General features: G+C 43.8%; 2 pseudogenes; both read left to right on the forward strand.

Annotated features, from left to right (window-relative positions):
* The first annotated feature begins 221 nt into the window (after window positions 1–221).
* Window positions 222–1559, forward strand: LOC148011954 (uncharacterized; annotated as a pseudogene).
* Window positions 1560–6725: 5166 nt separating this feature from the next.
* Window positions 6726–8066, forward strand: LOC148011955 (uncharacterized; annotated as a pseudogene).
* The last annotated feature ends 2178 nt before the right edge of the window (window positions 8067–10244 follow it).

Here is a 10244-nt window from a genome sequence, read left to right on the forward strand (position 1 = left end):
GGGGAAGAGCTGAAATCGTGAAGGGAGGAGCTTTGTCCGTTGAACAGGAAAGAAGAGACTTTTGGAATGGCAGGATAATTTTATTGTTGCGTTAGCAATGCAGTTTCATATTGGGGAAAATCCGCCATCTCCTTGACTCCATCAAAATTAACCCACAGCAGTAACCGCTACAAGCGCATCCACTGTTACAATGTCCTGAACAAAGCTTGATATCCCTAGCCATGTGGCTTGCTGAGCTGATCAGGAAAAGAGGAGAGATGAAGGGGAGCCGAGCAGCAGCGTGGCAAGGAAATGAAATGCTGCACAAGTTTTGTCAACCATTGGTTTCACCACTACTCCCAATTCAGTTCGCCTGCTTTCACCTCTCCTTCGGCCAACTACTATACTGAGATTCAAGGGTGGAGTGATATAATTGCTTCATAGATGGTGAATGTGTTTTGGATGTCAGCTACTTTCCGTTCTGCTTTCTCATCAAGAGTTGATCAGTATCGTTTTGTTTAAAGTGGGCGCCTTCGAACTCATATGAAGAATTGGAATTCTTTCATGATGATGAACGGTTCACAATGGGATGTTTTTAGTTGCTGCAAAATCATAGCTTATTCTCCAAGTTAGGCATCGTCGAGCTCTGCAAACGAATAGGACTGCTACGACATTTCTGGACAGGACTGCCTGGAGAATTCGGGTGGGGAGTTACGCATGGCCAACAGTTATTGCTTGTTTTCAATTTGGGGCTGAGGATGAGGGTCACTGGAAGCCCCTCGATGATGACCAGACATGGCCGCACTCGGTGGAAGATCGAATGTGGAACCTGGTGGCTAGTAAGCTGGCATTCGATGACCAAACGCGCACTAAAATTGACAGAGAGGTTACGGGCAGCGAAGTGAGGAGGAGCCTTTCTGACATGCAACCCAAGATCGCTCGAGGACGACAGAACAAGCTGAAGTCTGATGCGGCCAACGACGAGCTCGTGTTCAAGCTTCTGAGCATGGACTTGAAACTCAATGGAGCTGAGCAGAAACCAGGGTTGCTTAATGTTGTTCCCCATTCTAGCGTTTCTCCTATTTCTGCAAACAGCACTGAGAAGAGATTCAAATCCCTGCCATCCTCTGAAACGCTGCCTCGCAATGAAACACTCGGTGGCTATATCTTTGTTTGCAACAATGATACCATGCAATAGGATTTGAAAAGGCAGTTTTTTTGGCTTACCACAGAGATATCGCGATTCAGTCTAGCTTTGGAGGTTCAAATATTGATCCTACTGCTTGGGAGGATAAAAAATGCAAAGGAGAATCGAGATTTCCAGCACAGGTGTGGATTCGAGTCAGGAAAATTTGCAAACCCTTGGAGTAAGACTTTTTCAGGCCAGTGTTGTATCACTATGATGGGCCAAAATTCCGTTTGCAGCTCTCAGTCCCTGAGTCTTTGGAGTTGCTGGATTTGTTCACGGAGGGTGGCTCTGCATAGGGACTGGAAATGTGATATGCTAGCCAAGTGTTAACATGCCAAAGCTGTACTTGAAACAAAGCTAGTAGTCCTGGTTACAAATACAGGCTGATACTGTGGTGCTGAACAACAGGCATATGATAAAGGCTCTTTCCCAGCAAGCTAAGATGATGTCCTAATGAGTAGTTACAATTCCCATTCTCACTGTTCTTCAACTCCTATGTGTGAAGTTACAGTGGACAGAACTACAATTGGTGGAGTTTTGAGGGTCTTAACACATAGCATCTGATTACAGGGCAGATTCATACATAGATGCATATGTACATGTGATATGCATCGTTTGGATAGACATGCAGTTGAGTCATAGACAGCCAGAATTAGGAGCAGTGGGAGCAGGGAGTGGATGGCTGCATGGCCACAGCACAAAGCTTGAAAGACCAGCAGAGTAGCAACATGTCTGTGGCTTAAGTGAAGTGCCTGCCTATATTCTCTCAAGAATGAATACTCCACCTTTTTATGAAGACAATTTAATACCCTGCTTTGGCTTTGGAGATACAATCAGATTGTTCCTCATTTGTGCTTGACTGAGCATACTTCTTTTGATGCCTACTAGACTCCTACTTTGTATGGAATCCTGAAAACTAGTTCATACACTTATTGAAAAACAGAGGACAGATTGACATGCTTTGTCATTTATTTTTGACTCTTCTTTTGTAAAAGATTGGATAAACAATATAATGAACTTGGCATCAAATATTGTGTTATCGAGATCTTCTTGATAGTCTTTATTTCTTGCTGTACCTTGAACCCCGTGTTCTGCAGCCCTTGCACGATCTCTTTGACATTTTTGGTGAACCCGACGTGAAAGTGCTGCGTCATCAGCAAGATGGGAGACTCGCAAGAAGAGATGTCAGATGATAATGTCATGAAGAACCTGTTTCAGTCATTTACCATGTATATGCAGCAGCAAGTTCATGCAAAACGAGACAGTGATGCTATGGATGCCTTGAAAGCTGTCCAACAGGAGATGAAGCAGTTTAATGGCCAGCAAGTGTCAACTTACCTGCATTTGTATGAAGAAAAGATGAAGTTTTTTGGTGTTTCTCAAGATGTTTGGAGCCGCTACTTCTTGCGGATTGTGGTTCGAGCTCTTGAAGGTCGAATTGCAGAAATTCAAGAGGCACATGCAGGTTGGGCTGAATTTAAAAAGGCATTAAAAGATGAATATTTTCTGGAGGATACAGGTCTTATGAATCGTAGGAATTTTTTAGCATGGGTTTCTATGCCTAATAAGGGACTTTCTGTTACCGCTCTTCTGCGAGAGTTTGAAAGCCGATATGATCAGTTGGATGGGACTGAACAGCAAGCTTTGGAGATGCAGAAAGTGGAATTATTTTTGCAAGCTGCAGATGCTGATTTGTAGGAAAAGTTGGATGATCTTTTGGAAGATCAAGCTACTGATTCAGGTTTAAAGACTGAGTGGAGACATGTCATTGATGCTGTGAATGCTCTTGTCAAGAAGCAGCGCAGGAGAGTCAGATTGCATCGAAATACAGGATTAGTTCCTGAAAAATCCTTGGAGACTTCTTCTTCTACCCCTACTGCTTCTTTGCCTAAGCCTACTCCTCCTGTTGTGAATCCACCAGTTCCTGCTGCTCCAGTGCCCTTATCTGTAGATGATGTTATTAAAGGCTTGGCGGATTTGACGATTGAAGCAGTCAAAGCTGAAGTTGGTAAGTTAAAGGAGCAACTTATGTCAGTACCTGCTGTAGCACCTGCTCTAGTGACTGCTTTTCCAGCTGGTCAAAGAAAAGGGCATCGATGTATTTGGTGTGATAGTACAGAGCACCAACACTGCAGAGATTGTGATGCTTTTCAGGAAGCACGTAAGAAGAATGTAGTGTTCTGGGGACAAGATGGAAAGATATGGCTGACAGAGACTGGCGCTCCTCTTGACACGAACTTTGGTAAGGGAGGGATGAAGAAGCTTGTTGATGATATGGCTGCGCGATCAGCTTATGTGAGTGTTAGAGGAGATGCTTCAGCTTTTGGAGTCCAGCTTGAGCAGAAATCCGATGGAGACTCTGCTTTATGGTCTTCTGCCTTGGAGATAGCGAGAAGAGGGAAAGTTCAAACTTCTACTATGACTTGTGTGGGCTCTAGCATCCGAGGAGAGACAGGATGGGATTCTCCTGTTGACAGGTATTCTATTTTTGCTTATATTGCTAAAACGCAGGGTTTAGATGCCATGGTTGAGGAAAAGAGAAGAAGAGATGAGGAGGGTCCTAGCACCTCCAAAAAGACTAGAGGGGGTGACTTTGTTTCACCACCTGTTACAGCTCCACCTATGTCAAATTCTCCAACTCAAACAGGTTCCGATCAACCAATGGGAGACAAGCAGAAAGAAAAGAGGCAACCAAGAAAAGAGCCAGGATTCAAGCTCTTGTCAGACCTTGATATGCAAACGGATATGAGTAAGATTTTTCATGAAAGAATTTTGAATAGTGAAGTCACTTTTACTGTTGGAGAGGCTCTTGGGATTGCTAGAAGAGAAATACAGGATCAGATGCAGGATCTTTTGCGGAGGAAACGACATGCGATGGAAGGATCTGCTTTACAGGGATTGTGGCATGGAGCTCTTGGGAAAGAGCATGATGATGCAGTGATGGTTGAGAATGCTTCTGTTAATCCGCAATCGGAGAAAATAGTGCAGCCTATGCAGTATGAAGATGATGAGACCCCTATTCTCATTCCTCGTAGCCATTTTTCACGAAGTCATTGGGCTAGAGCAACCACTGAGACAGTGGTAAGGATTGGAGAGAAACAAATTCCCTTGATTGCTTTAGTTGATCATGGTTCTGAGATTAATCTTATTGCTCGAGGTGTTTATGAGAGTGGCAAGTGGCCTATGGATGCAGAGCATGGCTGGCGCATGAGAGCCGCCAATAATACTTCTGGTGATATGTATGCTGCTTGTCCGAGTATCAGAATTTCTATTGGTAATGTTGAAGAGGATTATCATTGCTTTGTTCAGGATTCATGCTCTTATCCGATTATTCTTGGACAGCCTTTCATTACAGAAGCAAGAATGGAAACAAAAGTGATGGATGACGGATCAGCTTATGCGCGGACACGCAGTAAAGATGGTATGCGAGCTGTTCAGTTTATGACTGTTGGGGTAAATCATCCAAGAAACAGAGACTCCTTGCGTGAGGCACCACTACCTGCGAAGGAGTTGGATTTTCATTAGGTACCGCTGACTTGCGAGACGCCAGTGGTACGGAGCGGAGAAAAGAGGAGATCTCGCCTCCTGGCAGTAAGTCTTTCTCCAATAACTTTGTTGGGTTTACTTCAGATAGTTCGGTAAGTTATCAGAAAATTTCAGATTTGCCTAGAGCTGCCAGGCAGTACATTGGTCGTAAGGAGAAAGAGTTGAAGAATGCAGGTATTTTGCAAGCAGAAGAGCATGTGACTGGATTGTATGAAGGGATGTCTTATGCAGATACATTGTTTGAGATGAGAGCAATGCTGAAAACTGATGCATGCAAGGGTTCAAAGATCATACCTGTGCAAACCTTGGATATGTTTCAGGAAATTTCTGGTTTTATGCTGCAAACAGAGTTAGAGGCTGAGAAAACTCAGCAAACTGAATTTATGGCTGATCTTGATCAGCTAATAGAATTGCAGAGGGCTGAATCCATTCAGCCAACAGAGTTGAATGCAGAAAAATTTCTGCATACAGAGTTTCAGGCTGCACCCATGCAGTCCATAGAGCTAAAGGCTGAAATCATTCAGCCAACAGAGTTGAATGCAGAAAAAATTCTGCATACAGAGTTTCAGGCTGCACCCATGCAGTCCATAGAGCTAAAGGTTGAAAATTTTCAGCCAACAGAGTTGAAAGATGCTGAAAATTTACAGAAATTGCAGCAAACAAAAGAGTGCTTGAATGATGCCAAGGTTGACACAAAATATAAAACAGTTGATAAGAAGGTTAAGCCGGTTGTAGGCCTGCTTCCTTCTGATAGTGATGAGCAGATTGAAAAAGCTATGAAGCAGCCTATGTTGAGGGATCCTGTAAATATTGGACATAAGTTTTCAGGGCTGAAATCTGTCTTTGCTGTTAATGAAGTCATCATAGTTGGGCATATGGTTGGATACTATGGCAGAAAGCCTTCTCCTGCAAAGGTGGATGCCATAAACAGGATTGCAGAGTATTGCTCGACTACTTCAGAAGTGCGGAGATTTGTGGGAGCTTGTGTATTTTACATGATTTGGATTCCTCATTTTGCTCATATTGCAGATGTTCTCTATCAGCTGTTTCGAAAGGGGCAGAAATTTTATTGGGATGATGAAGCTAATGGAGAAACAGGTTTACTAGAATCAGAAGATGGACTTGACCTGTTTGTGGACTTGAATGATCCTGGATAGTTGGCACATCCGGAGGATGCGCAGGTTTAGAGGGGGTGGATGTCGTGATGCTGCGCATCTGAGCCGTGAACACCTCCATTTTTGTTGTGCATTTGTGTTAATTTCTGCGTGTGATTTATTGTTTGTGTGATGCATTTTAATAATCCGCATCCAATGTATATATTCCCTTAGTGCACGCGCATGATTTTGTTTGGATGCATGATGTGTCATCATTGCTCCTTTCTTACTGAAATCCTCATGAGAGATTGATAATATCTAAACTGTCAGAGGCTGTCATAGAGGTTGATCAGGTTGCGAGGAGGATGAATTCCGTCAATAGGACTGAAATGCTGATTGCAAAGAGATGTCAGACATCAGATGTTGTGGAAAATCACTACGTCAGAAGCAAGGAGATGAACAGAGGCTTTATGCAGAACATGAACCAAAATTAATGCCCTTATTACGAGATTAAGTGGATGATGATGCTGTGTCATAGCGGGGGGGTAAAAAGGAAGGTCGCTTGCCTAATTCTGACATGTGAATAAGAAATAGAAAAACTAAAGATAGAGGAGAAAAGGAAGGGAAAAAGGAGACTAATTGGGGGAAAAGAGAATTCGAATGGCAAAAATGGCGGGCTGTGCCTGGATTGGAGAAGGGGAAGAGCTGAAATCGTGAAGGGAGGAGCTTTGTCCGTTGAACAGGAAAGAAGAGACTTTTGGAATGGCAGGATAATTTTATTGTTGCGTTAGCAATGCAGTTTCATATTGGGGAAAATCCGCCATCTCCTTGACTCCATCAAAATTAACCCACAGCAGTAACCGCTACAAGCGCATCCACTGTTACAATGTCCTGAACAAAGCTTGATATCCCTAGCCATGTGGCTTGCTGAGCTGATCAGGAAAAGAGGAGAGATGAAGGGGAGCCGAGCAGCAGCGTGGCAAGGAAATGAAATGCTGCACAAGTTTTGTCAACCATTGGTTTCACCACTACTCCCAATTCAGTTCGCCTGCTTTCACCTCTCCTTCGGCCAACTACTATACTGAGATTCAAGGGTGGAGTGATATAATTGCTTCATAGATGGTGAATGTGTTTTGGATGTCAGCTACTTTCCGTTCTGCTTTCTCATCAAGAGTTGATCAGTATCGTTTTGTTTAAAGTGGGCGCCTTCGAACTCATATGAAGAATTGGAATTCTTTCATGATGATGAACGGTTCACAATGGGATGTTTTTAGTTGCTGCAAAATCATAGCTTATTCTCCAAGTTAGGCATCGTCGAGCTCTGCAAACGAATAGGACTGCTACGACATTTCTGGACAGGACTGCCTGGAGAATTCGGGTGGGGAGTTACGCATGGCCAACAGTTATTGCTTGTTTTCAATTTGGGGCTGAGGATGAGGGTCACTGGAAGCCCCTCGATGATGACCAGACATGGCCGCACTCGGTGGAAGATCGAATGTGGAACCTGGTGGCTAGTAAGCTGGCATTCGATGACCAAACGCGCACTAAAATTGACAGAGAGGTTACGGGCAGCGAAGTGAGGAGGAGCCTTTCTGACATGCAACCCAAGATCGCTCGAGGACGACAGAACAAGCTGAAGTCTGATGCGGCCAACGACGAGCTCGTGTTCAAGCTTCTGAGCATGGACTTGAAACTCAATGGAGCTGAGCAGAAACCAGGGTTGCTTAATGTTGTTCCCCATTCTAGCGTTTCTCCTATTTCTGCAAACAGCACTGAGAAGAGATTCAAATCCCTGCCATCCTCTGAAACGCTGCCTCGCAATGAAACACTCGGTGGCTATATCTTTGTTTGCAACAATGATACCATGCAATAGGATTTGAAAAGGCAGTTTTTTTGGCTTACCACAGAGATATCGCGATTCAGTCTAGCTTTGGAGGTTCAAATATTGATCCTACTGCTTGGGAGGATAAAAAATGCAAAGGAGAATCGAGATTTCCAGCACAGGTGTGGATTCGAGTCAGGAAAATTTGCAAACCCTTGGAGTAAGACTTTTTCAGGCCAGTGTTGTATCACTATGATGGGCCAAAATTCCGTTTGCAGCTCTCAGTCCCTGAGTCTTTGGAGTTGCTGGATTTGTTCACGGAGGGTGGCTCTGCATAGGGACTGGAAATGTGATATGCTAGCCAAGTGTTAACATGCCAAAGCTGTACTTGAAACAAAGCTAGTAGTCCTGGTTACAAATACAGGCTGATACTGTGGTGCTGAACAACAGGCATATGATAAAGGCTCTTTCCCAGCAAGCTAAGATGATGTCCTAATGAGTAGTTACAATTCCCATTCTCACTGTTCTTCAACTCCTATGTGTGAAGTTACAGTGGACAGAACTACAATTGGTGGAGTTTTGAGGGTCTTAACACATAGCATCTGATTACAGGGCAGATTCATACATAGATGCATATGTACATGTGATATGCATCGTTTGGATAGACATGCAGTTGAGTCATAGACAGCCAGAATTAGGAGCAGTGGGAGCAGGGAGTGGATGGCTGCATGGCCACAGCACAAAGCTTGAAAGACCAGCAGAGTAGCAACATGTCTGTGGCTTAAGTGAAGTGCCTGCCTATATTCTCTCAAGAATGAATACTCCACCTTTTTATGAAGACAATTTAATACCCTGCTTTGGCTTTGGAGATACAATCAGATTGTTCCTCATTTGTGCTTGACTGAGCATACTTCTTTTGATGCCTACTAGACTCCTACTTTGTATGGAATCCTGAAAACTAGTTCATACACTTATTGAAAAACAGAGGACAGATTGACATGCTTTGTCATTTATTTTTGACTCTTCTTTTGTAAAAGATTGGATAAACAATATAATGAACTTGGCATCAAATATTGTGTTATCGAGATCTTCTTGATAGTCTTTATTTCTTGCTGTACCTTGAACCCCGTGTTCTGCAGCCCTTGCACGATCTCTTTGACAACGGCGCGATAGGGAGGAAACGAGCACACCGTTTGGACGTCCTCGCTCCGTATTGGAGATCAGATGCCGATACGGCGCGATACGGAGGAAACGAGCACACCGTTTGGACGCCCTCGCTCCGTATCGGCACATCTCTTTTAGCTAGCAAAAAAAGGACTTGTATCGCACTGTATCGGCAAGCAATGCAGGAAGAGCTCGAGAAATGAAAAGTGTACACGTCGGAAAAATGACCACTTATATACCCAGGTAAATCATGACACGTGTCAGACACGTGTCCGATACTGATTGTGCCACGTATCTGCATTTATGGTCCGTATGCTACGTGTCAAGTAATGACCGGTCCACTTGTTCGCCACGTGGTTATCGGCCACGTGTTGCCCAACGGCTACTGCCACGTGTATGAGACTAACGGATACTGCCAAGTGGCATAATCCGCGCCTACATAAGGGTGTGTTTCTTATCTGTACGGCTTTTTTCGATTTCCGACCTCTGTTTGTATTGCTGATACGGCGCGAGAGCGACTGTTGGTTTTCTTCGCTCTCCTCTCTTCGCTTCGTTTTGGAGGTTCTCTAGATCTAGTCTTCTTTCAGCGTTCCTCAAACTCGTGTGACCACCTTTTTTGTGGCTCTAGCGCTTCTTACTGGGATCACCGATACGGCTCGAGGGGGCCTTTCCGTCTGAATCGTTTCTCTCTTATCGCGCCGTATCGTCAGAAGTTGGAAACATGTCTGAACCCATAGAATCCAAGGTTTCTTCAGGAACTGGTAAAAGAAGAAGGCTTTCAAAAGGCTCAAGTGCATCAACATCTGATCAGCCTGTGTATTCTTTTTCCTCTCCATCCTCTGCCACCAGTGTGAGAAAGCCAAGTACATCTCCAGGGAAGCGAACGTCAGTAGTGAGAGGTCAAGGAGTATCAGAGCTCATTGATATCACTCCATCAGAGAGGCTACTTGATTTTATGCTTCAGAATGGAATGGATCTCTCATTCTATGGAGTTGTGAAAAATATTTTTAATCCTGATTGGGAACTTGACAAAGTTCTGAAATCTTGTGAAAAATATATAATGGAGGACTTTTTGGAGTTTGAAACTCTTGCAGGTCCTTCTGTTGAAGTTGACACAATTGAATATGTCCATGTTCCCATTGGGTCAACAGGAAATGAAAAGGCAGTATTTACTAGAAAGTGCAGGGCCCACTCTCTAGAGAGGTTTCATTCAACAGACATATTTTGCTGCACTCATTCCAAAAACTGCAAGATGATGAGAAAATCTGCTGCTTTTATTATTTTCAGCCTTGTCAAATACCCTGTGAAAGCTGAGGAGCAACAGTTGGAAGGAGCAAAGACTGCCAGCTTTTGCATGTTGGATGATCTAGTAGATGAAAGGGAAACAGAGGAGGTTGTAGATACAGATTTTGAGGCTTCCATTGCTGAGAATTTGGATGTTGCTCACTTC

This window comes from Lygodium microphyllum, chromosome 28 (genome assembly GCF_053477565.2).
Source record: "Lygodium microphyllum isolate KBCC chromosome 28, Lygodium_microphyllum_v1.1.10, whole genome shotgun sequence".
Taxonomy (NCBI): Eukaryota; Viridiplantae; Streptophyta; class Polypodiopsida; order Schizaeales; family Lygodiaceae; genus Lygodium; species Lygodium microphyllum.